Source organism: Syngnathus leptorhynchus, chromosome 2 (assembly GCF_054491065.1).
Source record: "Syngnathus leptorhynchus isolate UIUO chromosome 2, UIUO_Slep, whole genome shotgun sequence".
NCBI lineage: Eukaryota > Metazoa > Chordata > Actinopteri > Syngnathiformes > Syngnathidae > Syngnathus > Syngnathus leptorhynchus.
The window spans coordinates 23,273,672-23,301,662 of record NC_141196.1 but is presented as its reverse complement, the minus strand read 5'-3'; the positions used below and the strand labels follow the sequence as shown (position 1 = coordinate 23,301,662).

The following is a 27,991-nucleotide window of genomic DNA, read 5'->3' as shown; positions in this document are numbered from 1 at the left end:
ATTTCTGCCATGGCGACTGCAAAGAAAACAAGGAAAGTTGACATTGAGGGCCGTCAAGAGAAATAGGAATTACAATATTTCTTCACTGAAAATCAAGGCAATTGTGTTTGTCTAATTTGTAAGACGAATGTCTTGTTTAAGAATTTCAACCTAAAGAGACACTATCAGACTAAAAATGCTCACACATACGACAAGCTAACAGGGAGTACTGCGCTGATAAAGTGAAGCAGCTCCAACCTGAACTGGCATCACAACAGCGATTCTTCACGCGGGGCTGTGAGTCAATAGTAAATATTACTAAAGCAAGGTACAAAGTGGCCATGTTAATACTGTTGATGTTATGAACCTGTAGACGTGACACAAACTATTACTTTCTGAAAGATATTGTAAATGACGAGCAAAATTCACTTGTTTTAAGTTTTAATAACAGACAACTCTGCATTACTTATAACTACTGTTTAAAATGCCCCCTGAGGCAAAAATAATCGAAACTCATCTAAATTTAAGGTATTTTATACAGTTTGTTCAATGTTATCTGACTCTTCAGATCTGAATGAAAGGCAGAATTTGTGTTTTTAGAGTTGTTCACATCTGCTTGAGTGGCTTATATCTAGTTATTTTGTCATTTGAAAAATAAAGACAATTGTGACAATGAAATTTGTTTTATGACAGTGTGTCTTGGCATGAATTTTCTTTTGTTAAAAATGGCCCAAAAAACTATTGGTCCCTGACCCCCTTCACTTTATCAAATCTGGCCCTCCTTGCAAAAGGTTTGGACACCCCTGTGTTAGAATGTGTCCGAACAACCAAACGGGGGCTGTGCTTGCTTGCTCTTTGTTTAATGTTGAGAAATAAATTTGTATGAAAATGTCAAAATAAATGAATTCTTATTTAAAGATTTGACCTGACGAGATGAGAGCTCATTTGACGCTAGAGAGGTCAGCTCAATGATCTTCATGGGATTACAGTCATCTCTCGTTATATCACGGTTCACCTATCACGGCCTCACTGCGTTTTTCTTTTTCACAGTGCATTGTGGTATGGCTTCACATGAAAAATACACTATAGAGCGGAGTCATGCCGCTGGTATGTACTGATGACTAAAATTATTATTTTACTGTAGTTATCTGGAAGAAAGTGATTACTCCTCTTTGTTAAACAAATGCTTGGGTCCTTTGGTTCCAATGTTATATCTGTATAATAATGGTAAAAAAAAAAAAAGGATTTCTACTTGACAGATTTCACCTGTCATGGGTTCTTTTCAGAACGTAACCCCAGCAAAAAACGAGGGATTACTGTATTCATGTAATCAACCAATAAACAAAGAGCCATTCATAAAAACGTGGGCAATAAAATTCTGTAAATTATTTTCTGAAGGTAAATGTGCCTGGAGTCAAATTGACTCCAAGGACCAATTTATTTTACATTATATTTGAGGACAATAGGAGGGTTAATATGACTTCACCAATGTTGTGTACGATATATATATATATATGTATATTTGTGGGCCTTTTTTCTTTCATTCTTGAGGGAAGACACAAACACATCCAGTCAAAGCCCACAATAATGTACCAATGTTGTCTGACAATGGAAGTGAATTGAATGAGGAAAACTGGAGACAAGCAAGGGAAGACAAACACTTGTTTGTATTCAATAGGAATCATCCTGAGTTGGCCTCAAATGCTGTTTGGCCAACAATCTTGTGTTAAAACAACTCTTTTATCTGAATCAGTGAAGGAGTAGCAGAAGTGTCCGATTATCATGGTTTATATTTTTGAAATGTTAGTGTTGGTTTGTTTATCATTGAAACATCAATATAAAGAAACAATGGTATTTTGTTGAATTGATGGGAATATAACGAAGCGACAACGTATCCTGCAGCAAAGTAGGTTCGAAGCATGTATGTACTGTTTGTACTGTTGCATTCGAGCCACGCCTGCCATTCTTTTTAGGGTAATAATTATATATTTCATGTGCCCCCCTAAAGACTGGTGACGGTCTGTGGCAGGCTCCTGCATGCACTGCGAGACACAGCTCTTCTTGAAGTTCTCCTTTATGAAGGCGTAACACGATGGTGTTTTTGAAACTGGCAAAGAATCCAAGGGCCTGCACTACAGCGATGCCCATGGTGAGTGTCGTGTCGCCATGCTTGTTGTCTCAAGGAGTAGCGGGCACGCAGTCAAGATCAACCAAGAGCATGTGGATCAAGTGGATTCAAAGGATTTAGAGATTTCAAATTGCACCCGGCACAGTTAAAGTTTATACATGACTACGGGTTATTTTTGGGTTCAAAACATGTCAAATATACAGAATATGTTGGTCAGTTTTCAGTTCAGTGACATGATCCAGCCATGAATGTCTTGGTTTCCTTACAACACTAAAATAAATTGGATATTTTCACTGTGGAAATAAAAAATAAAAAATACACTATTCACATTTGAAAGACTAAAATCAAAGAATATTTCTTTGAATTTGTTATTTAAGTCCTAAGTCCACAATGAAAAGGATCGGTTGAATGTTATAGGAGGCTCATGCTCAAAATAATGAACATAACATTATAATGAACAATTGTAGAAATGGTAACATGATGGCTAGACTCCTGCCTGTTTATCCACACTTTTTTTTCGTATTTGCCAGCTTTGTGTTTTTTGTTTGGCTCAGTGACGGTTGAAAAAGTCTGTACATACTTTGACCACAAGAGAGCAGCACTAAATAGAATAGTAAGTACTATGTTGAAACAAATACAACGAAATGAAGTGTAGTGTATAGTGGTTATGCACATACGTTATACCCATTGTTGAACAACTCAAACTTCGGAATTCAGATAAGGTTATTCAGAATAATAATGTAAGAGTGCATTATGGCTGGTTGAAAGGTGGCGTATTTCTCCCGGTCCTCTGGCTTCCTAACACGTGCCAAAACATGCCTATGAGGTTCATTCAGGACTCTTAATTGTCCATAGGTGTGTATGTAAGTGTGAATGGTTGTTTGTCTATAGAAAGCTGACCACTGGTGTCTGTGCACGTGTTTGGTCAAGGATGGGCCTCTATAGTTTCCATCAAGTTTGAGGTCTGCACACAAACGCACACTGTTGACTTGCTCCACACCCATTTTCACCACCACTCTTTAATTGGGTGGCAATTTAGAACATCGAACACGGTGTCGTCATCTTGGCACGCGCACTGTGTCTGACAGAATCAAGTCTGTTCCAATTCCTTATTCCCAGGCTTTGACAGGCAGAGAAACTCGCAGCATTGACAGTCAATAAGATGTGCGTTACCGGACTCACATTATTACAGTTCAATTGAGAAGTATTTAGACAATAAAAGCACTTATTTTGAACTAATGTATTAATAACATAAAACTGTAATATATAACTGTCATGGCAGCTCGGTGGCATGCTGGTTAGCACGTTCGCCTGACAGTTAGGAGGGTGCCGGTTCGATTCCACCTCCGACCCTCCCTGTGTGGAGTTTGCATGTTCTCCCCGTTTTCTTCGGGCATTCCGGTTTCCTCCCACATCCCAAATAAACATGCTTGGTAGGCCGATTGAGCACTCCAAATTGCCCCTAGGTGTGAGTGCAAGTGAGGACGGTTGTTGGTCTCTGTGTGCCCTGTGATCGGCTGGCAACCGGTTCAGGTTATCCCCCGCCTACTGCCCGATGAGTGCTTGGATAGGCTCCAACACGCCCGCGACCCCCGTGGGGACAAGCGGTATAGAAAATGGATGGATGGATGGATATAACTGTCATTTTGGGAGGGTGAGTAACATACCCGGAAACACAACTGTCACTTCAATGATGGATGAAATCAGAAAAATCTGATCTTGGATTTAGCTCAATTTTGAGTTTTTGCTTTGGAGTTGCTTATGCTAATGTCTATTTTTCTTTGCTTTCAAAATGTATCAACTTGCCTATACACCTCAAAATCCACATTATTTCCTCTCTGTCAACAGTTATCAGTTAACAAAAGTGATCTTGTTGGATTAGCAGCTATCATTAGCCAAGGCTACCAACCTATAGCGTCGCCTTTGCCATATTTGACACATGATGCGGTATGATTTGGATTGTAATCTGTACATTTACTTCTCCGTATATTGACTCTGAAATTTCATATTCTTTAACCCCCACCCACCATTATTTTCATTTGTCAGGAAAACTGTCACGCTTTGGAATGGAGCAGGGTGACCAAGTGCAGCTTGGACCAGGGTTTATTGGAGGAACTCAAAACAGACTCGCCAAACTGACATGACTTGACAAAACGATAACATGACTGACTAACTGAAACAGACTTGAAAACGACAGGAACCAAAAAGACATGAAGACGACAGCAACCGCAACAAAAAGACAATGATTCGACCGGGGCATGGGGGGCAGACAGGATTTATATACATGACAGGTAACAAGAGGCAGGTGAGAATAATCAAACTAATCAGGGGCACACAGGAGGGGAGGGGCGAGCACACAGACCGAAACCATGACAACAGACATGGTGGAACGGCTGGGTACGAGACGTGACAGTACCCCCCTCCCACAAGGGACAGCCCCCGACGTCCCAAAAAAAAAACGAAACCCCCACGTAGCGAACGGGGGGGAAGCGCACCAGTCCAAAATGGCCTCAACGGCCAGTCAGAACTGCAATCGGCAGCTACCCGGGGACATGAACTGCAACCGGCGGCGTTCAGGGAGCCAGGGCCACAATCGGCGGCACACACTGGGGACCTGAACCGCAATCGGCGGCACACACTGGGGACCTGAACCGCAATCGGCGGCAACTCGGGGACCTGAACCGCAATCGGCGGCAACTCGGGGACCTGAACCGCAATCGGCGGCAACTCGGGGACCTGAACCGCAATCGGCGGCAACTCGGGGACATGAACCGCAATCGGCGGCAACTCGGGGACATGAACCGCAATCGGCGGCAACTCGGGGACATGAACCGCAATCGGCGGCAACTCGGGGACATGAACCGCAATCGGCGGCAACTCGGGGACATGAACCGCAATCGGCGGCAACTCGGGGACATGAACCGCAATCGGCGGCAACTCGGGGGCATGAACCGCAATCGGCGGCAATTCGGGGGCATGAACCGCAATCGGCGGCAATTCGGGGGCATGAACCGCAATCGGCGGCAACTCTGGAAGTCCGTACGCCAATCGGCGGCAACTCTGGAAGTCCATACCGCAATCAGCGGCATTCGGAAGGCGAGGCTGTGCGCAGCGGTAAGAGCCATCACGCGCCCCAGCTGTGGGAGTGGGGCCAGGGACGATCGCGGGTCCGGCGCAGCTGGCTCAAAGTCCGGTGACGGTCGCAGGTCCAGCGACAGCCGCGGTGGGGCCCGATGGCGGCTACGGGTCTAGCGCCGCTAGCAGGAGCTCCGGCGACGGCCGCGGCGTCGCTAGAACGAGGTCCGACAGCGGCCGTAGAGCGGATGCCGTGGTGCCGATGCCCGATGGCGGCCGGAAGGAACTCCGATGGCGGCCGCGGATCTGGTGTCGCTGGAGCGAAGTCCGACGGCGACAGCAGAGCCGATCGCGCTGGAACAAGCTCGGATGACGGACGTGGATCGGACGTCGCTGACGGGAGCTGGTGGAGGAGGTTGGTCCATGTGCTGGTCGCTGAAGTGTTCGGATCATTCTGTCACGATTAGGAATGGAGCAGGGCGACCAAGTGCAGCTTGGACCAGGGTTTATTGGAGGAACTCAAAACAGACTCGGCAAACTGACATGACTTGACAAAACGATAACATGACTGACTAACCGAAAACAGACTTGAAAACGACAGGGACCAAAAAGACATGAAGACGACACGACAACAAAACAACAGCAACCGCAACAAAAAGACAATGATCCAACCGGGGCATGGGGGGCAGACAGGACTTATATACATGACAGGTAACAAGAGGCAGGTGAGAATAATCAAACTAATCAGGAGCACACAGGAGGGGAGGGGCGAGCACACAGACCGAAACCATGACAACAGACACATGGTGGAACGGCTGGGTACGAGACGTGACAAAAACATTATTGTCCCTTGATCAATTTGACTCAGGTTGTGTTTCTAGCTAAAAGCGTCAGAAACAAATGATAAGATTGTTTATATTTCATTGTTAGGTCAACATATACAACTACTTTCATTGCACGAGTTGAGTTTAGAAGCCAAGCAAAATACGTTTCATACTGGAAAACGACTTCAAAGTTGGTCAGTGGTGGGATCTTAACTCGAGGTAGCATGCTTTTGACTTGCTCAAGTCAAGTCAAAAGTGAAGGCATCCCAATCCTGTTGCAAAATGTCTCTTAGTCTGAAATGGGAAATGTCATAATGTTATTCAAATCTCCAGGGACTCATTGTCTCTCAGTGTACCTGACTGGCCAAGTGGCCACATGGTGGCGCAAAACCCCACAAGTTCTTCAACATTCCAGAATCCCGCTTGCGGGACAGCTGCTTTGTATCGAGTTTGCCTGGGAATTTGCGCCACCTTGTGGCCACTTGCCCTGCCATGTGATAGAGAAGAGCATTCATGCTACCTTTTTAAGCAAGGAGGTAAAGGAGAATGTGTGAGAGGGAGATGAGCTCGCAGAACAGCTCTATATTTGTTGTTTTATAGCTCAATGAAGTCCGGCTGAAGTAAACAACTGTATTTACTAGACAGATGAGCTCTTGCACACACTTCTTATTCAAGCTCACAATCTTCCTGGAGCTCCAAGGCCTAAAGCTACTTCTAGGCCAGCTTCTGAAATGCACCCAGAGCCAGGTAACAAAATCCTCTCTGTGGTATCTGCCAGCTAAGGCAGCTCCATGTTGACAGATGGGCAACAGCATTCCTGCAGCCGGGGCTGTGCCAGCATGCTGCCAGGAGCCACGGCGAGGCTCAAGCAGTTCTTTACACCTATGTGCTTCATTTCTGTGACAACCTCAAGGCACGTACAACATGAGTTATATTCTCCAAATGCTCCTTCAAATTGGCACTTTGGGCAGTAGTGATAGGTGCGATCGAGGAATGAATAGAGCCACGACGGGCCAGACGTGTCAGGTTGAATTCGGTCTGGCCTAAGAGTGAATGGTGACTTTGTCATCTTCATACTGCTTCGTTAAGATCATTTCATGCAAACAAATCAAATGGGAGCAAGATGTAAACACGTGTTTGCTGGCACCTGCCAGCTGAGAACTCAAAACACATACAACCACGATCGGCACGCTGCAGTTGCGCGATCGGACCAAATTAAGCTCCCTGGGCACTGAGGTCCACTTAAATTTTGGAAAGTCCATTAGGACTTCAAAAATATTTTCTAAATTGTAGCGACCGCTCTGTCACAATAATGCGATGCGACCAGCGCGGTGCAGTTGCGCGGTCGGCAGCGCGCTACGATTGCGCGTTCGGCGGTGCGCTGCAGTTGCGCAATCGGACAAAATTAAGCTCCCTGCGCACTGAGGTCCACTTAAATTTTAGAAAGTACATCAGGACTTTAAAAATGTTTTCTAAATTTCAGCGACGGCTCTGTCACAATAGTGCGACCAGCGCGGTGCAGTTACGCGGTCGGTGACGCGCTACGGTTGCGCGTTCGGACAAAATTAAACTTCCTGTGCACTGAGGTCCACTTAAATTTTGGAAAGTAAATCAGGCCTTTAAATTTTTTTTCTAAATTTCAGCGGCCGCTCTGTCACAATAATGCGACCAGCGCAGTGCAGTTGCGCGTTCGACGGTTCGCTGCAGTTGGGCGATCGGACAAAAATGCGCAAATGAAAAAATGACTGTTTTTTTTGCTTGGAACGCATTAATATTTTTCCATTATTTGTAATGGGAAAACAGGATTTAGAATTCGAACAATTCACTTCTCGAACAGCCTTCTGGAACGGATTGTGTTTGAAAACCGAGGCTCCACTGTATATATAGATTTTTGTTTTATTTTATTTTATTTAGCATAACTACTAAGGAAAGGTCATTCCTCATGGTAACACAAAAGGCTTGATCCCCTCTGAGGCTCTGCTTAGTCCTTGGCACTACCAGTAGATTCTGGTCTGTCGACCTGAACCATTTCACAATTTGAAGCCAAATAAAGGTATCTTGAAATGAACTTTAAAATGTCTTGGGAGCCAGTGGAGGGAGGCCAGAGTTGGGGTTATGTGCTTCCTCTTATAAACTCCAGTTAGGAGGTGACAGCAGCATTTTGGACCACCTGGAAATGCTTGAGGGAGGGTTGGCTGACTTTGAAGTAAAGTGCATTACAGTAGGCTCGCCGAGATGTAACAAATGCATGGATTACATATATTGTAGTAGCATTGTAAATAATTTGGTTTGAATAAATTCATTATTCAAAGGACAAAAGACAAACGGTGTTTGTGTTATTCGAAGTCAACAGAGAAAGGTACAAATTGACTTTGAGTGTTACTAGAGTGTGGTGTTTCTTCTTCTGGGATCCCTCCCACGACAGTTTTTAAAATTTTTACATTTATTTGAACTATCGTTTATGTTTTGATTTCCTCGGGTGAAACTCCCAAGGTGGCGTTTTCTGGCTCATACGATTTTATCCAAAACAACCTCGATACACATCTCATAAAATTGCTTGACACTTGTGTTGCCACAATTATTAAGAGATACTCTTCATATTTTCCTGCTGTCACTAGCTGCTTGTCAGGTTTTGTTACAAACTCATTCAAAAAGTGAATCAAATACAAAGAAGTCGTCACAAAACAAGTTAATGAGTGAAACAAACTTTTGCCAAAAATTAACAATGTGCCTGCCTACTTTGTGGCACTAATCACTAATGCAGAAAGTCCTTAATTTGGCCTTGCATAATGAAATGACTGAAGCTGAACCAGTTCCATAGTGAGGATGGTGAATGGCAGCTTAACCCTGCCAGCCACCATGCATTTATCCTTCGAGAGCACAGCAGTATGCTCTTTTTCAAAATAATGATGTATGGCTGAATCAGCATGTTATGACACCAGACTTGGGTCTCCCACTTAGCTCATTGCATCAAACATAATAAGTCCCACTTCTTTGGAAATGTAGCAGAAATAAGCAGCCAATGTTGGTCTTTAACTTGGAAGAGTTATGTGTGGTAAATAACGGATGACAAAATAAATACAATTAATATAATAGCATTCCGAAATGGGGCTTCAAACTTGACAGGAGTGCTGCATGAATAACTTGTGTAAGTAAGCTATAAAAACAGGAAAATGGTGTGCCAACTTTTTTCAACCTCTCAAAAAATCAAAATGTTGAATTCTTGGAGACTTTTATTACTTCAGCACATATTTGTTCTTTTTTTTTTTTTATATTCTGTTAAAAGGCTCAGTGCTGGAATCTTCTTCTGTCTCCCTATTGTTTTCATTTTGACAGCCAGGGTCCAAGAATAGTTAGTGCTTACACATTTGTTTATCCTGTCTTTTCTAGGAAACAGTCCTCAACATTACATTTGTGGCTGTGTAGATATTCGGCACTGAAGTTGGTGCGTCGTTAGTTGAAGAGAGACTCACTGATCCTGCCTTTGCTGATGTTGACGTCTTGTCTGTGGTGTCATTGCAATTCAGAAAATAAGGCAGTTGTAGTGCCTTAAATTGCACGCCCTGATCAAATATTCAGGCAATTAATGACAGGAGCTTGAGTTTAATTCATGATCAAAGCAAACCCTGAGTTCAAGCAACAAACATAAACATTTACAAAAAAAAAAACTACAGGAAAAAAAATTCTTTAAAAAAACATCTTAAGAAAACCCATCACCTATGCATCCACGGATGCACTCTAAAACATGACCAAACTGACATCTTCTTGGACACTGCTCTCAGCCCTGGATCTGTGGGTGCAATGGGTGCTAGTTTGGAGCGGTTCATTTATATTGGCAGAGAAATTCTTTCTTCTGGTGACTTTGCTGATGAGGTAAAGAGATGTCTGGGCTGACCGAGCATGGACCCCCATGGAGTTGCTGAAGCAGTGTGTATGGCGTTCCAGATATTTACACCCAAGGACAAATATTTAGAGCCCTGCTGCTTACAGTCTTGTGTCTTGAATCATGGACATTACCTTAAAGACAGACAGGTGTCCTTTGTTACCAAGTCGCTGAGGAAAATACATCAGGTACCAGTGGGATGCTTTTTGGCTACTCGAGTTGAACCATTTGGGGCATGTTACTTGAATGTCGCTTTAAGACACATTGCCATGGGCACACATTTCAGGGACTTTTTCTCAGTGCTAGGGCAATGGAAAGGTGGCAACGACCCAGGCGAGACACTCATAAAACCTGGATGAGGCAGATAACACTGGGGACTTCAGTAACAAGGCAACCACCCTGATTATGTCTTTGCCTAAGATTTAACAGAACCACACATGACAACGTATGACAAGGATTAACAGCCTTCAAACTTCATTAATTAAATGTATTGCAGCATGGAATGCACTCTGGGAACAAAGCGGCAAGATCACATGACACGGCTGTGCATCACAAGAACAAAAAATAGGATGTATGCTATGTATTGATAGCACAAATGTTCGGCGTTGACAAGAAAAAGCCATCCCCTGAATTTTGTTTGAGAATTGAGAAAGCTCTGTCTTATTTTCAATTTCTTTCGGAATCTTTACTACAATCAATGAAGTTGGGAAGTCAGATTTTTTACCAGTTCCGACCTCAAAGCGTTTGAGACGAATGTAAAAAACAAGATGGCTGTTCCCGATAGATTGTTTGTAGTTCTGGTTTCCACAACTTATTTTGACTTCCAGCAACTCAATCCATTTTCTGAACCGCTTATCTTCACGAGGGTCACGGGCGCGCTGGAGCCTATCGTACCTGTCTTGGGGAGGTAGGCTTGGGACACACTAAACTGGTCGCCAGCCAACGGCAGGGCACACAGAGCAAGTTGGAGTGCTCAAACAGGCTTCCATGCATGTTTTTGGAATGCAGGAGGAAACCCACGCAGGCACGGGTAGAAACTGCCAACTCCACACAAGAAGAGCAGAGCTGGAATTGAACTTCAGTGTGCATGTGGGTGTGATTGGTTGTTTGTCTCTACATGTGCTCTGCGACTGGCTGGGGACTCGTTCGGGTGTAGTCTGCTTTCTGCCCAATGTCAGATAGGATGGGAACCAACATCCCCTGCAACCCTGAAAAGGACAAGTGGTGTTGAAAATGGATGGATGAAATGAATTAGTTAAATTTGCAAATCTGTGACTGCATGAAAAGAAACAGTTTGGAGACTAGCAGGTGTTTAAAAACACATGAGCTTAAATCAGTATTTACCAAGCAGGGAAACAGAATTCTTGCACCTTGACATAAACCGATATCGCATTCCTCTACATCTTGTATATTGTTTTTACATATACTGGTACCAATAGTTAAGAAAGTACCGACTTATAAACTAAAGATATTATCAGAAGAACAGTCAACATTCAATAGATAAGAAATAAGATATATCTCAATATACACTGATATACTAAAAACTGAATTGAATGCAGTCAGTGTTTAGCAGATGTCATTAGAAAGAACAGTTACAATCTACTGATCTTATCCAGGTCACTTTCAGCACATCTAGTAGACGATGCAAGAACGAGGTCAGGTTATCACCGACACAATAATACCGTATTGGCTCGAATATAAGACTGTTTTTTTGCATAGAAATAAGACTGAAAAAGTGGGGGCCATCTTACATTCGGGGTCTAAACATTATGCACTCACAACGCTAGATAGCGCCAGATATCTTTAAAGCGAATGCTGAACTTAATTCCCCCGGCCAAAGCAAAACCCTGTCACAAAGAAGAAAAGTAAAAATGGCTGTTATAAATGTGACTATGATGATGTTAAAATGTTGGAAAGTTACGTCACCGCGCCTTAAGTCTCGCGTGAGTTACCTCAGCTTATTGCGATTATTGTAGCTTGAGCACAGCGGTTAGTTTAAGGTTGCTGGTATTGACTGTTACTGTGATCGTGTGCATCTTTGACACAAAGTAAGTATATACATTTCATTGTTACTACTGTCTACAGTTGTGCCGTTTGTCCGATCGCGATTTGTTTTGTGTGTGCGCCGTTTCATTGATAGCTTCGGCTCGCTCCTCTTAAATTTGCCTCGCATTGTACAAGTAGCCGTTACACAGCGGCACGGTAACTAACGGTCGCCAGCAAATGTATTTTGTTGCCTCGGTGACTTATGTTTGGTGTGTTGCCAAGAGTATTTCATTTATGGTTATTTAGCGGGACCGATGCGGGCAGTTAGTCATCATCGTAGCTTGTCACGCCACATTCTCGGAGGATATGCTCGATGGTCTGGGTTATGTGACGTGTGCCGTCTACTAGTGTTATGTGACGTCAGAAGTTGGGTGTTGACTTACGTGCTGTATTTCTGTCTGTTACAGACGCATGCATGCACGCACGCACGCGCGCGCACACACACACACACACACACACACACACACACTTTCTCTTGGCAGTCCATCGATATCGATGATGACGTTGCTCCAGATTAAAAGTGTGGACAGTTATAGGGGTGTTTTGCAGAGGTGCATAGCCATGTGGCTGTGCAGGCTGATGCGTGATCCGCAGGTCTTGCCACATGAGGGACAGGGGTATATGGTCCTGGAGGGTATTGGCCCTGCAGCACATTGATGCCTCTGTACACGGCGTTGTATCCTCCTCTCTGTGGCCTGCTCCTGAAGGTGAGTAATACCTTGGTGGCAGATGGAACTCCAGGTGTGGCGAACAGCAGCCAGGGACTTGAGTGCTGTAGGTGTAATGTCACACTTCTTCAGGAGGGTTTTGAGGTGATCCTTGTAGCGCTTTTTCTGGCTCCCTGCAGATCTCTGACCACCCAAAAGCTGGCCATAGAGGATCTGCCTAGGGAGGCGGTGGGTAGGCATACGGATCACATGACCTACCCAACGTAGATGTTTCTGCGGAAGGAGCAGGGCGATGCTGAGTGTGTGGGTCCGGTCGAAGATCTCAACATAGGGCACCCTGTCTTCCCAAGACACACCCAGGATCCTTTGCAGGCAGGGAATGTGGAAGGCCTCTGGGATTCGTATGTGCCTCTGGTAGGGTGTCCAGGTTTCCGAGCCATATAGCAGTGTAGCCAGACATACTGCCTTATACACAACTGCTTTGGTGGAGATAATAACACTCCTATTCTGGAAGACCCTGGAGCTGAGCCTGCCAAAGGCAGCAGAGGCCAGGATGATGCAGACTTGAATGTCGTCGTCAATGTTGCAGGAGGGGGACAGAATACTGCAGAGGTAGGTGAAGTGTGGGACGATGGCAAGGGGATGACCATCGAGGGTGAAAGTGGGCGCGCAGGTTTGGGGGGTGGACTCTCGCACAACTATCTGTGTTTTCTTGGTATTAATTAAAGACCAATGGCGCTGTACAAGGAGGCAACCACATTTAGCGCACGCTGTAGGGACTGTGGTGTGTGAGCAAGGAGAGCACAGTCGTCGGCATACTGTATAGCTCCAGGATGTTGGGTGGTGAGCGAGGAGAGCACAGTCGGTGGTGGTTTTGGTGAAGGCTTGGAGGCGCCGAATATTGAATAGGTTGCCATCCAATCTGTACTGTATCTGGACCCCATCGGAGGGGTCAAGGAGTTTATGAGAGAGGAGAGTGACGGTAGAGAGGAAAATGTTGAAAATGGTTAGGATGTGGATTGTTGGCCACCAACGCTCACACAGGATTGCATCCCATCATGGAACTGACGCAGGAGGTTTCTGAACTTGGGTGGAACCCCCAGCTTCCCCAGTACTTCCCACAGTTCCCGGTTGACTGTGTCAAAGGCCTTGGACAGATCAATGAAAGTTAGGTACAGGTTCTCTGTATTTCTCCTGTACCTGTAGAGCAACAAAACCATGTCAACAGTGCCTCGCTCACGCCTGAAGCCGCACTGGGATTCAGGCAGGATGTTTTCACTGACATGGGATGCTAGGCGGTGTGGCATGATCCGTGCTAGAACCTTCCCAGCCACTGATAAGAGGGAAATGCCTCTGCTGTTCCCACAGTCTGCTTTGTCACCTTTGCTGCTGAGAGCCAGGGACAAAGCCTACAGGGCTGGGGATGAAGCTGGCTTGAGGACAGCGAGGGCCAACCTGTCCCAGGGCATCAAGGAACCAAAAAAGGCATTCTCTTGCAGGATTACCGCCCACTTCAAAGACAGCAGGAACGCGTGGAGCCTATGGCAAGGCATTCAGACCATCACGGACTACAAGCCCGCGCCACAGAGCTGTGTGGGCGACGTCCCTCTGCTCAACGATCTGAACTGCTTCTTTGCTCGCTTCGACGCTCAGAACAGCACTTGCCCGCTGAAGACCCCTCCACACAAGCAGCCCCTGTGCCTCTCTGCCGATAGCGTGAGGAGGACGCTTACTGCTATCGACACCCGTAAGGCAGCGGGCCCAGACAACATCCCAGTTCGAGCGCTGAAGGACTGCGCTGAGGAGCGGTTGGGTGTCTTCATGGACATCTTTAACATTTCCCTGCAGGAGGCCATCGTCCCATCATGTTTCAAGGCTGCCACCATCATACCTGTGCCGAAGAAACCTGCTCCTTCCTGCTTCAATGACTACCGCCCCGTGGCGCTGACTCCCGTTGTCATGAAGTGCTTTGAGCGGCTTGTCATGACGCACATCAGGTCCGTTCTCCCCCCCACCCTTGACCCCTTCCAGTTTGCGTACCGAGCCAAACTGTCCTCTGAGGATGCTATCCGCTATGCCCTTCACTCATCCCTCACCCACCTGGAAAAAAGAGACTCGTATGTGAGATTGCTCTTTGTGGAATTCAGTTCTGCATTCAACACCATTGTACCACAACGTCTCATCAGCAAACTAGACAAACTGGGTCTCAGTACCTTCCTCTGCAACTGGCTTCTGGACTTCCTCTGTCAGAGGCCTCAGGTGGTTCGTGTTGGCGACTCTATCTCCGGCAGCATCACGCTGAGCACCGGGGCCTCCCAAGGCTGCGTGCTCAGTCCGCTACTCTTCACCCTGCTGACGCATGACCGCACTACAGCGGCAACCGCATGCTTAAGTTTACTGACGACACAACTCTGGTGGGTCTCATCACCAAGGGCGACGAGACTCAATACAGGTCGGAGATCGACCTTCTGGCCACGTGTTGCAGGGACAACAACCTCCAGCTGAACATCAGCAAGACCAAGGAAATTGTCATTGACTTCCGGAAGGGTCACACCCACCACCTGCCGCTGACCGTCGACGGTGCTGTGATGGAGAGAGTGAGCAGCACTAGATTCCTGGGGGTGCACATCAGTGATGACCTCTCCTGGACCACCAACACTGCATCACTGGCGAAGAAAGCTCAGCACCACCTGTACTTCCTACAGAAAATCAGGTGAGCAGGTGCTCCACCAGCCCCCATGACCACATTTTACTGTGGCACCATTGAGAGCGTCCTCTCCAGTTGTATCGCTGTGTGGGGTGGTAGCTGCACTGAATACAACATGAAGGCCCTGCAGCGCATAGTGAACACAGCTGGTAGGATTATTGGTGCTTCACTCCCCTCCCTGAAGGACATTTACACCTCCCGTCTCACCCGCAAGGCGACCACGATTGTGTGTGATGTGAGTCACCCCGCTCTCACTTTGTTTGATCTGCTGCCCTCTGGGAGAGGTACAGGAGCCTGCGCTCCCGCACCACCAGGCTCACCAACAGCTTCATACTCCAGGCTATTAGGATCCTGAACTCTGGGGCACTTCACACGCTGCATAACGTCCTGGCCTTTTGGGCCCCATTGGTTGCCTTCCACTACTCTCGCGGTATATTCTGACTGACTGCTGTATGCACACTAGCTCCGTTTTTGCTCCTCTTATTTGTTTATTTATATTTATTCGTCACTCTTATTTATTCATTGTATGTGCCTTCTTGACTTTACTTTTTGTGTTGTTGTTTTGGATGTTTTGTTTTTTGTCTTGTCACCGTGGGATAGTGGGTAACGCAGTTTCGATTTCTTTGTGTGTCTTGGCATGTGAAGTGATTCACAATAAAGCTGACTTTGACTTTAGATTATTATGATGTTGGTATCCTTCCAATCTTGTGGGATGATTTCAGATGACCAGATGGTGGTGATAAACTGGTGTAGTCTGCGCTTGAGGAGGTATCTGCCATGCTTCAGAATTTCTGCCGGGATTCCATCAAGGCCCAGGCTCGTGTTACTTTTCAGGCCGGCGTTGGCTTTCCATACCTCGGCGAAGCAGGGGGGGGGGGAGTCAAGATAAATGACGGGTGGCAGGCAGGGGAGATCGGCAAGCGTGTCCATGGGGGTTGGGTATGAGGTGTTCAGCAGGGTATTGAAATGCTCAGCCCATCTGTCAAGGATCTGTTTGTCCTTGTACAGGATGGTACCATCTGCTGATCTGACCAGGGCTATGTACTTTCTCTGTGGGCCATAGATAGACTTGATGGCATCGTGGAAAGCATGGGAGTTGTTAGTATCCGCGTGATGCTGTATCTCGCTGGCTTTCTTGACCTACCAGTCGTTCTCCATGGCTCTGAGGGTGCGCTGGGTTTTAGCCCAGATGTCGTTGTAGCGGGCTTTCAACGAGCTGGATTGGGAGTTGGAAAGGTGAGCTGCAAGGGTCTTGTGTTTTGCCTGAAGTAGGTTGTGGATACCAGGTGCACTGTTGTCGAACCAGTCTTGGTGTCTCCGTCTGGCGTACCCTATGCATTTTACTGCCGCCTGGTGAATGGCAGTGCGAAGGGTGCTCCAGGTAGCGCTGATGTTGACATCAGTTGGTGTTTCAGAGATCTTAGACAGTTGTAGAGCAATCTGTTCCCTGAGCAGGTTGACTGAGTGCGTGGACTTCAGTGCATCACAGTTGAGCCGCCTGCAGGGTGGTGTTTTCCTGAGAGGAGGACGGAGTTCAAGGATGAGTTTGGCTCAGATTAGATGGTGATCTGTCCAGCACTCAGCTCCACGCATAGCTCCGGTGACTTGCAACTCCTTCCTGTCAGCTTGGCGGACATTGATGTAATCCAGGAGATGCCAGTGTTTGTTGCCAGGAGGTCTTGAACTTGTTCTTCAGCTGGAACAATGTGTTTGTGATCACCAGTTGATACTCGGAGCAAAATGTGAGGAGGCGGAGACCATTCCCATTGAGTTTACCGACACCGTGCTGCCCAAGCACATCCTTCCATAAAACACCGTCAGAGCCCACTCTCGCGTTGAAATCGCGAGTAGAATGAGCTTGTCGGTGGGAGCTGTTTTATTCATAGCGGTGTGCAGGGAGGCGTAGAAGAAAAGGTTCCTTGCACTCAGGGTCAGCATCCAGTGTTGGAACATATGCACTGATGAGGGTGGCATAACAGTTGTTTGTGAGTGGAATCTGCCAGGTTATCAGTCTTTCACTGATGCCGACTGGAGATTCAGGGATCCTCTGAATTTGGCTTGATTGCACAGCAAAACCTACACCGTGGAGACGGCGGGAGCCTTCCGGAAGCCCGGTAAAACACTGTTCGAGTTATACTGTGAAGGTGGACCATCAGCATCATGAAATACAAGTAGCCTATGCCAGATACTGACATGCTAAATTAAAAAAATAAAATAAAATCACTGTTGATGCACTTTTAATTTTGACTTCCTCTAGTACACCCAGTACCCACAAAACAAAACAAAAAAATGATGTTTTGACGTTAGTGAAGGACGGTTGAGTCCCAGGAGAAACATCATGTCATTACAAAGGGAAATGTTGGAAAAGGGGACACTGTGTACTTGCTATGTTCTTTTCAAGCTAGCATGCAAGTAAAAAAAGTCGGTCTTTCACCACGTGTTGAACTGCTCAAGGCATATTTGTTTGAGAGTGATCTGCCACTAATTCATTCACATAAGAATTTTTTTGTTTTGTTTTTTAGAACAGCTCTCCATTAATTATCCTTGTACAGCTACTTGCGTCTTGCATCCTCTGACACAGTGTTTCCCAACCACTGTGCCGCGGCACACTGGTGTGCCGTGAGAGATATTCGACTGTGCCGTGGGAAATAGTTCAATAATAGTTACGGAGCACATTGTAAATAGGATTGCCAAATCACTGGTCAGTTAGCGCAAGGCCTGGTCATCCATTTACTAATCGAGCATGCATGGCTAATCGGAGAATCTTGAGATTTCATGTTGTGTCTGTCTGATAGTTCTGCATCGGCACATATTTAGTTTGCTGCTGTGTGCATTTGATAACAGTGACGCTCTGATGACCGTGGTGCGTTTGTGTACTGATGGAAATCCCAGCATGTAGTTCAACTGGAGAGCCTGTATTGTTCATTTTCACCAACATAAAATAGTCAAGTCGTGACACCTTGACTGTGATCACCACTCAGCAGTGTCTTTAAAAGTGACTTTGTTCTTATCATCGCAATATTTATAGGGCTAGTCTCAAACAGTTAGTCAAGTTGATTATTTTGGATTTTAATCACAATCACTTTCAATAGTTTATTCCTTACACTGTCTAAAACCTTTTTTAAAAAACTCACTTTTATTAAAAAAATACAATTTAAAAAATCTAGTGTATTTATTTATTTGTATTCAATTATTCCGCTTTCTCTATATATACAAACATACATAGGACTTTATTTATATAGCACGCACGTTCACAACGTCTTTCGGAATATAACAAATTCTGTTATAGAAGCTGGTGTAATGCCAAACAGATTTTTGTTGGTGGTGTGCCTCGAGATTATTTTCCAATGAAAAGGTGTGCCGTGGATGAAAAAAGGTTGGGAAACGCTGCTCTAACATTCCAAATGGAGTTCACAATTAATCTCCAAATTGGCTTGAATACGATAAGAACCTCAATTCCCAAAAGAAGATTGTGAAACTCAACATTTGATAATAGATGGCTGCATTAACCAGATGTCTATCATAAAAACCATTTACATTTAATCCCCCCATTTTAGGAGAAACACTGACATGGTTGTAAAAGGGAGTGATAAATAAACAGTGTAACTTGGGGCAAAATTAATAAAAAGTAACTTGAAAAGGAGAATCAAAAGCACTCTTAATGTGTTATTATTGCACAAGTGAGGACGGCACAGAGGACATTCAGCAAAGGGATCACACTGCATTAGGGAGCCAGAGAACACCTGGCATTGTTGGCCTGCTGCCACAGCCAGCGCTGCCTGCTGTCGGCTGCATGCTTCTCATTTCTGTGTGAATTTGAAACTGTCGCCACATGGACAATTGGCTCGGAGCTGCAGATTCCTGCAAGAGTGCAAACTTCCACATCTATTTACGCCGTCAATATAAGTCAAGGAATAATACCCACAGTATCACTTTCCCCTCTCCAAATCCCAAGCATAGAAATGTGTTTGCGGCCCATGGACCTGACCTGTGAGTGGAAACAAACACCCTGCAGCATTCTACGGCCGTGCAACAAGATCCCACCACAAATCAGCCATGATATTTCATCTGATTATTGGATGCTGCCCTGTAGCGCTTACACTGGTGTAAGAGCACAGGCACCATAACACATTAGGCAAGGCATGCTCTTGCCCAGGGCCCCGAGCTAAAGGGGGCCCTTGTGGGTCAGCTGACAGTGGCCTATATCAGTGGTCCCAACCACCAGGCCTCAAGCCAGAACCGAATGGCGACTGACCGTCCAAGTCATCACTTCTCTCTTATTTTTTAGCCAAAGCTGAAAAATATTTCAAAGTGACTCATTTTGTCTATGGCTGACACTTGACACACCTCATGTTGTTTCAGTGTTGTGACGCTTAAATCAAATTTACAAGCAAACAAAATGAGTAAAATAACTAGACTTACTTGGAAAGTTCCATTGTAATGGACACGCACACACACACACACACACACACACACACACACACACACACACACACACACACACACACACACACACACACACACACACACACACACACCTTTCCCCGCAGTGCGGTCTTTTTTCTGATCCAAGTACTACCGTGATCAAGATTAAGGAAAATCAGACGATGTCAGAAATGAGCACATTTTGTGACATTTGTCCTCATCTTGGTTGATGAAAATTATGAGACATTTTAGTATGGGTTTTATTTTGTAAACTATATTTAGCCTAATTTTTTATTCATCAACAATTAGGCATGGATCTAGTTACCATTATCGTCATGTTCCCATATACACAGATAGTTTGACATTGCAATAGTAAACTTTAAAGGTATTAGAATTTCATCTAGAATTTATTTTGTAATATTACATACTCGCTTACATCCCTGCGCCAAGTACTGTACATGCGTGTAACTTGTGATTAAAACTCACCAAATTTTTGACACTTTGGCTTTGTTGTAGAGTTCCCTGCTTGACTTCTGAATGAAAATGGCTGATGAACGCCGTGATGATGAAGGTTCTCCCAAAAGAAAGCCTGTTTTTGACATCTGAGAAGTGGAGGACATTGGTTGAACAAAACAAAACGCGGGTTATTCTTGGCAATTCGTTTTTGTGCACTGAGGAAGAAGAAGGGAATCAGAAGTGATGCATTGTTCGCCACATTTCTTTTGAACAGGTTTTGTTTATCTGTATATTTTGTGAAAATAACTAATTTTATGGGGCGGCTCGATGGCGCACTGGGTAGCACGTCCGCCTCAGAGTTAGGAGGGTGTGGGTTTGATTCCACCTCCGACCCTCCCTGTGTGGAGTTTGCATGTTGTCCCCGAGCCCGCGTGGGTTTTCTATGGGCACTACGGTTTCCTCCCACATCCCCAAAACATGCTTGGTAGGCCGATTGAGCACTCTAAATTGCCCCTAGGTGTGAGTGCGAGTGGTTGTTCGTCTCTGTGTGCCCTGCGATTGGCTGGCAACCGGTTCAGGGTGTCCCCCGCCTGCTGCTCGATGACGGCTGGGATAGGCTCCAGCACGCCCGTGACCCCCGTGGGGACTAAGCGGTTCAGAAGATGGATGGATGGATGGATGGATGGATGGATGGATGGATGGATGGATGGATGGATGGATGGATGGATGGATGGATGGATGGACGGATGGACTAATTTTATGGCCTTGAATCATGTCAGCTATATTGAGACACGGTGGGTTAGTATTGGGTTAGTAGAGTTGTTTAATCACTGTAGTAGTACATATAGTCCCATAATTTCTAAGTTTGGTGTTTGTAGTGTAACTAACACGTAACGTAGCTAGTCGGCTGCTGACTGTAAACACAACTTCAAATATGGAGCGTATGGTGAATGTGGAGGCATTTCCTAAAGACCTGCCCACGCGCAGTATTCAAAAACAGACGAAAAGACGCTGGTTTCTGAGCTGTCAGAAAGATCGTCTGTAATGCCTATAACTTGCAGTCTGATAAATACACCACATGTCCAACATTTTCATTGTGTCTTGTCATATCTCCGTCCCGTGAAAAAAGTCAAAGTCAAAGTCTGCTTTATTGTCAGTTTCTTCACGTTAAGACACACAAAGAGATCGAAATTACGTTTCCCACCGTCCTACGGTGACTAGACACAACACACAACACATACATGCAAATAGCACAAAGAGTAAGGGCAGAAGATCAAACAAAGAGTGAGCGGGGTGACACATCACACTCAATCGCGGTTGCCTTGCAGGTGAGACGGGAGGTGTAAATGCCCTTCAGGGAGGGGAGTGAAGCCCCAATGATCTTACTAGCTGTGTTCACTATGCGCTGCAGGGTCTTCATGTTGTATTCAGTGCAGCCACCACCCCACACAGCGATACAACTGGAGAGGACGCTCTCAATGGTGCCACGGTAGAATGTGGACATGATGGCAGGAGGAGCACTTGCTCGCCTGAGTTTCCGCAGAAAGTACAGTTGCAAAGCAGAGTCCGGAATGTTGACATTCACCCAAGTCTCAGTGAACACGAGCACACAGCAGTTACTCACTGTCCGGTTCGTAGATCTCAGCAGTCGAATGTAATCCATTTTGTTGTCCAGCGACCGAACGTTCGCCAGAAGAATGGAAGGCACGGCCGGACTCGCCGCTAGCCTGGCCCGGACGCCTCCGCGCTTGCCCCCCCCTCTGCCTCCTCGCACACCGCTTCCGACGCTTTCAATCCGGGGAAGGAATAGCAGACGAGTCCGGCGTTGTTTCAGGCCGGAGTAGTCAGAGTGCCTTTAATGTCTCTGTTTCAAAGTTCAGAATCCCGCAAAACTCGCTTTCGCCGATGTCGAGCAGAACCTGCCTGCGACGTGGTAAGATCAGACGAACACGTAAAACTGTCCGACAAACACTTATTAAATGAACAAAACACAGATCGGTTGGGACAGAGAGAGGTCGCTGCGTGTGCACGCGCCCCCATCTTGAATCAAGTCTCATCGATGACGATGTTTTGTCTTAATTTTCGTTGACGACAGCAACACTGGAAAATGGGCGTCTGTCGGTGACCATTCTGTCACAGGGATGGAATACCCACCTCTGTACGTACATTTGTTTGATTTTGTTTGCACACATAGGTGTATGCCATTATCAGCCGTGCTGCAAGAAGATAGACCTGCCTCATGCTGTCCCCACGCGATTTCTTTCATCATTGTTGAACGTTGAGAGAAATGTTTTTCTTGCAATAGCGTAAAATGCTTTCTTGAAGCGTAAGCTGTCTCTATTCTACTTTTGCCATCGTCCTCAAGCTTCCTATTTCTTCGCTCTTCTTCATGTAGCTGGCTGAGTGCTTATCTCGAAGCACTTCTGCCCTACACGGGAGGCTATTCCACAATGCAGTAGTAAGCAAGGCTGATTAGTACCCCAGTATAACTAACTGTGCAACACCCTCCCCCACCCATCCCTGTTGAAAATGCAAATGATGTCTCTGAACGTCAGTTGAGACATTTGTGACATCATTAAACGACAGAGGTTATTTAATAAGGACAAAATAAGTCCATATGTCTGTTTTTGAACCAGTGCAGAGAATAGTATCTTCATATATGTTAATTTTGAAATGCTTATAGGACAGAGCCAATGCTCATCTGCAAAAAATAACCCAATGCTGTGATTATATTACATTACTTAATACATCACTTATATTACATTAATTAAATATTGTATCACCATATGTTTTCTTCCATGTCATTCAAATCCACAAATGCATAGTGTGAAGCAGAATTCACCAAGCGTTGGATTGTTCACCCACTAATAGGGAACGTGAGCTGGGTTTAGACCGTCGTGAGACAGGTTAGTTTTACCCTACTGATAATGTGTCATCGCAATAGCAAATAGGTTCAGTCAACAAATGATTTCAAAAAATTTTAAGCAAAGAAAAGGATCTCTAAAAAGCAAAGATCTCTAAAATGACAAAAAAAAACAAAAAAAAACAAAACAAGAGTCAGGTTGTGAATTAAATGAATTAAATAATAGATCGGTATTTACTTTTTTTTCTAAATACAAGTAGCGCGCCTCATTTTGTTCTCTTCAGTAGCATGTTTCAGCCCCAACTGTTGCACAGTGTGGTTAACAAACTTTCTTGACATTTGCCTCACTTGACACAAAAAAAAAAGAAAAGGAACCCTCCGTGGTTATGCCTCGTCGTAAACAAGGTAGAAAAGTGTGAACATATGCAGCATTTTGTGTTTTGGTTGTAAAATAGACAGCAACAACACTGATATGATTGTTAAAAAATGAAGTTCAAGTAAAAATGACAACAAACAAATCAACAATGAGAGATGAACGAACATGGCCAAGTGTTTGTATGACCTCACTGGACCATCATGGTTGTCTTTTTACCTCAAAATCCAAAATTCCCTGAAAAAAAAAAATAAAATCACAAATGCACATTGAGCAATGTACATTTTTGATCAAGATTTAGTAGGAGCCATTTGTTAGGAATGACTGGAACATTTGAAGCGCTCACTCACCTGTCTAAACATTGCAGGATAGGTCAACAAGGTCCTGAATGTGACCCCATCAGAATAGCCGGCTGTACATGAAGCAACCACATGCATTTGAAACACCAATTAGCAGTGAAGATTACTATCCATGTTTTTGAAGACAAATTAACCAAATCTTCATGCACTTTAACGGAACCGTCAACACTCTCGTAAAAAAGAGATTATGGTTGTTTATATACTTTTGAGAACAGGGTTGTATCAGCCATGAAATGCTCTGCTTCACAATCGGAGGTGCTGTTGAGCAGTTCATCCGTCTGCTGGTATTACATCTTTCAATGACTCAGCAATAATAAACATTTTTATTTAAAAAAATAAGATAATAATTGACAGTTGTAGGCGGCACGGCGCAAACTGGTTAGCACGTCCGCCGCGCAGTTCAAAGGTTGAGGGTTTGATTCCACTCCTCCTCGTGTGGAGTTTGCATGTTCTCCCCGTGCCTGCGTGGGTTTTCTCCGGGCACTCGTTTCCTTCCATTCCCCCAAAACATGCATGGTAGGCTGATTGAGCACTCCAAATTGCCCGTAAGTGTGAGTGTGAGTGTGAGTGCGGATGGTTGTTCGTCTCTGTGTGCCCTGTGATTGGCTGGCAACCAGTTCACGGTTTCCCCGTTAACTCCTGGGATAGTCTCCAGTACACCCGTGACCCCCGTCGGGACAAGCCGTACAGATGATGGGTGAAGGCCGCATGTGACCCACGGCTCATCTGTTGCCTATCCTTGGGGTTGACATTACATTGAAGAACATGTTAAAGTGTACCTGTAGTGCTCAGAAGGAAACATATATATGGTTTATCATGAAAGGTTTTATCCAAATATGTTTTTTTTTTTTACACTGCAAGCACTCCAAACCTATTTGTCAAGACTCCCTGGGCACAGCCATTTGGACCAGTAAAGCAGGGGAATTCACTTAATGCGGCATTTTCTTGTTCTGATGAATCTGAGTTATTCTCATAAATTTCCAACATCAAATACTGAAGGAAGGTAAGTAAGTTAAGTACGTACCGTATCTGCCCGAATATAAGAGGAGGTTTTTTGCATTGAAATAAGACTAAAAAAGTGGGGGTCGTCTTATATTCGGGGTCTAGACATTATACCCATTTTCACTTGTGCGCAGTGGTAAGTTAAAGGTTGCTGGTATCGACTGAGTTATGTCGCTGTGATCGTGTGCGTCTTTGACACAAAGTGAGTATATGCATTTCATTGTGACTACTGTCCGTTGTTGTGCTGTTTGTCCGATCGCGGTTTGCTTCGTGTGCGTGTCGTTTGATTGACAGCTTCGACGTGCTCCTCAAAGTTTGCCTCGCATTGTACGATAGCCGTTACGCAGCGGCACGGCGACTAACGGTCGCCAACAAATTTATTTTGTTGTCTCAATGACTTATGTTTGGTGTGTTGCCAAGACTATTTCATTTATGGTTATTTAGTATAGCGGAACCGTTACGCGCAGTTAGTTATGTCATGTGTGCTGTCTACGAGTGTTGTGTGAAGTCAGAGGTTGAGCGTTGACTCACGTGTTGTATTTCTGTATTTCTGTTTCAGAACCACACGCACACACTCCACAAACCACACACACCCTTCACTCAATAACCTTTTGCCAATTTGCCTGTATGCCCCTATGAGCCACAGTGCCTGTTACATTTTTGCCAATAATTCAGTAAAACAATTAAAACTGAACCACGTCTTCCCTCCTGTGTTCTGACCGACACCCGGGGGCGAAAAGAGCATAACCATCCAAGCCAGTCCTCAGGCTCCCCAACAATAGCGGTAGCAATTTGCATTATTTTATTGCAATGTTTTTCCTTATTCAGATTGTTTCAAGACTAGTTAGACTTCACTTTGATGGTAAATGCAGTTATTGCAATTTTGTTGTTTTATCACAGTAGATTGGTTTATTTACATAAAAAAACAAGCCATTCATTTACAAATGTGATTGCACATTAGCTTACAAATTTAAATGTTCAGATATTAAGATGAGAGACAGTTTTTGCACGATTTAAATGAGGCAAAATAACATGCTTTTTCTCTCGAATATATTGTTGTAATCATTTGTTTCAGATGTAATCATTCTCTGTATAAAAACTAAGTTTGGTGTTCAAAAGGTCTTTTTTCAAACTTGAGTCTTGAAAAAGAGGGGGTCGTCTTCTAATCGGGGTCGTCTTATATTCGGGCCAATACGGTAAGTAAAGTCAGTCCAGTCCAGTCAGTCAGTCCAGTCCCGTCCCGTCTGTCCGTCCGTCAAAGTAAAGTGAAAGTAAATCAATCCAACATATCCATGTCGAATGAGGAAGCCAGCAAGGCTGTGTTTGCTGTTGACTTGCCTTTTTTTATTGTGATTTTTTAATATATTTTCTATTATGTGGGCCATCTTGCAATCGGGAAAAAAATAAGAAAAGAGACATTTGAGCCATAGGCAAGCAATCTAGCTTTTCACTCAATAGCAAGTTGGTTGCAAGGGATGGCCCAGTCAACGACTAGACGTCACATCTGTTCCCAACCTGATGTTGAAGGAATGGGGTCGAAATACAAAAAGTCCTGCCTAGCTACAATAACAGATATGCTCAAACCTCATTGAATAAAGTACATAAGCAGACAAGTATATTCACATATTAAATCAATAAAAGAAACATTTTAAGCATATAATTATACCTACACACCAAATCAATAAAGAAGACATGACTACACATTTTTGATAGGTGGTAATGACAAAGGTTTTTATAACTTTATGATCTGATATGTATTTCTGAGCACTTTGAAATAACAAATGTTTTTTGATATATTGCCTGAATAGCTTAATGACCCTTAAGGAACTGTTTAATGCATGCCCGATGATATTCTAAATCACGGACACTGCCAAAGTCGTCTCAAAATGTTCAGTACTTGATTATATCTTATGTTTTGACTCATGCTAGATGCCAGTTTTTCGATTACTACTAAACGTTCTGGACAGAGGAAAATATTTTGCCTGACAAAGAAAAGATATGGTTGGAAACATGATTAAACTAAGAATATGATGACGTAAGCAAGTACATGGAGTATCAAAAGAACAAACAAACAAAAACATGGTAAGCGGTGAGTACAAACTTTGCATAGTCTGGGAACATTAATAAATTTATGATGTCACACGCAAAAGCTCACATAATCCCGTACAAAAAGACACAATTGAAAGAATAATGAATGGGTGGTGTGCGACAGTAGACAAAGTGGACGTATGTGCAACAATGGTTTACAGGAAGGACACTTGGAGATAAAACCGGTAGAGGTGCCAGAGGAAGAGCGGCAGCAGGAAATCAACCAAGAACCCGGCCAAAGGTGATCGCCAAGGCTGAACGACGGGATGGAAAACAACAGTCCCCACACACACCGAATCACCCATAACCAGCACCCAACCCCACGGAACCAGCTCTCACCTAACCAGCACCCACTCCAATGGAATCAAACTCTCCTGCGAACTTGCCACATCATGACTCATCACCCATCAAACTCTGCCCACACTGGCATGTGCAACTGAATATAAAATGACCAAAGAACCTAACGTTGCCTTTTCTGAATGGAGACTTTCTGCTCTTGAGCATGGTCGCACGAAAGGCCCAGCGCTGTATTGTACTTTCCTGAAAACAGAGCTTTCTTAACAAGAATAGTGATTGAACTCAACCAACCTGTGTAAGTCTAAATTTTGTTTTGGTGTCTTAGCCTTTTCCTAAAACTGAAGAAATAAAACAAGCATGCGGTGAGTAAATTGGATAACAGGTGATTGGCTATGGCTTTTGCCATGAGGCGCGGATAGCGCGCTTCCCAAATTGTGCATAAAGATCCAACAATGTGTATTAAAATAAACCAAGTGAATCTTTTGGGGACAACAAGAACACCACCACCAACACTCTTCAAATAAAAGTACATTTAAAGCCTTTTAATTCATATTCATGATTTGTATCTTGATAAATTATATATGCTTAAAGTTAAGAACTGCAGACACACAAATGAAAACAATTTATGAACTGAATTGTTGAGATATTACATTAAGCTGTTTTACACCATCTTAGTTGCATGGATTTTTTGGTGTAGAGGACACTTACCCAATCACATGAGTAAAGAGCGCCATTTTTAAATCAGTGGCAATCTGACACACTTGCAAGTTACTGAATAAAAGCTGGGCCCATTTCTACCACTACAGCAGGGGTCTCCA

The 27,991-nt window shown here is 44.5% G+C and overlaps 1 long non-coding RNA gene across 1 annotated transcript; it reads left to right on the top strand.

The window, feature by feature from the left end:
* The first annotated feature begins 19 nt into the window (after window positions 1-19).
* LOC147061302 (uncharacterized) lies at window positions 20-27,653 on the top strand. The gene is made up of 3 exons (XR_015065480.1): window positions 20-307; window positions 1,988-2,128; window positions 27,038-27,653. It is a non-coding gene; the product is annotated as an uncharacterized LOC147061302 (long non-coding RNA).
* The last annotated feature ends 338 nt before the right edge of the window (window positions 27,654-27,991 follow it).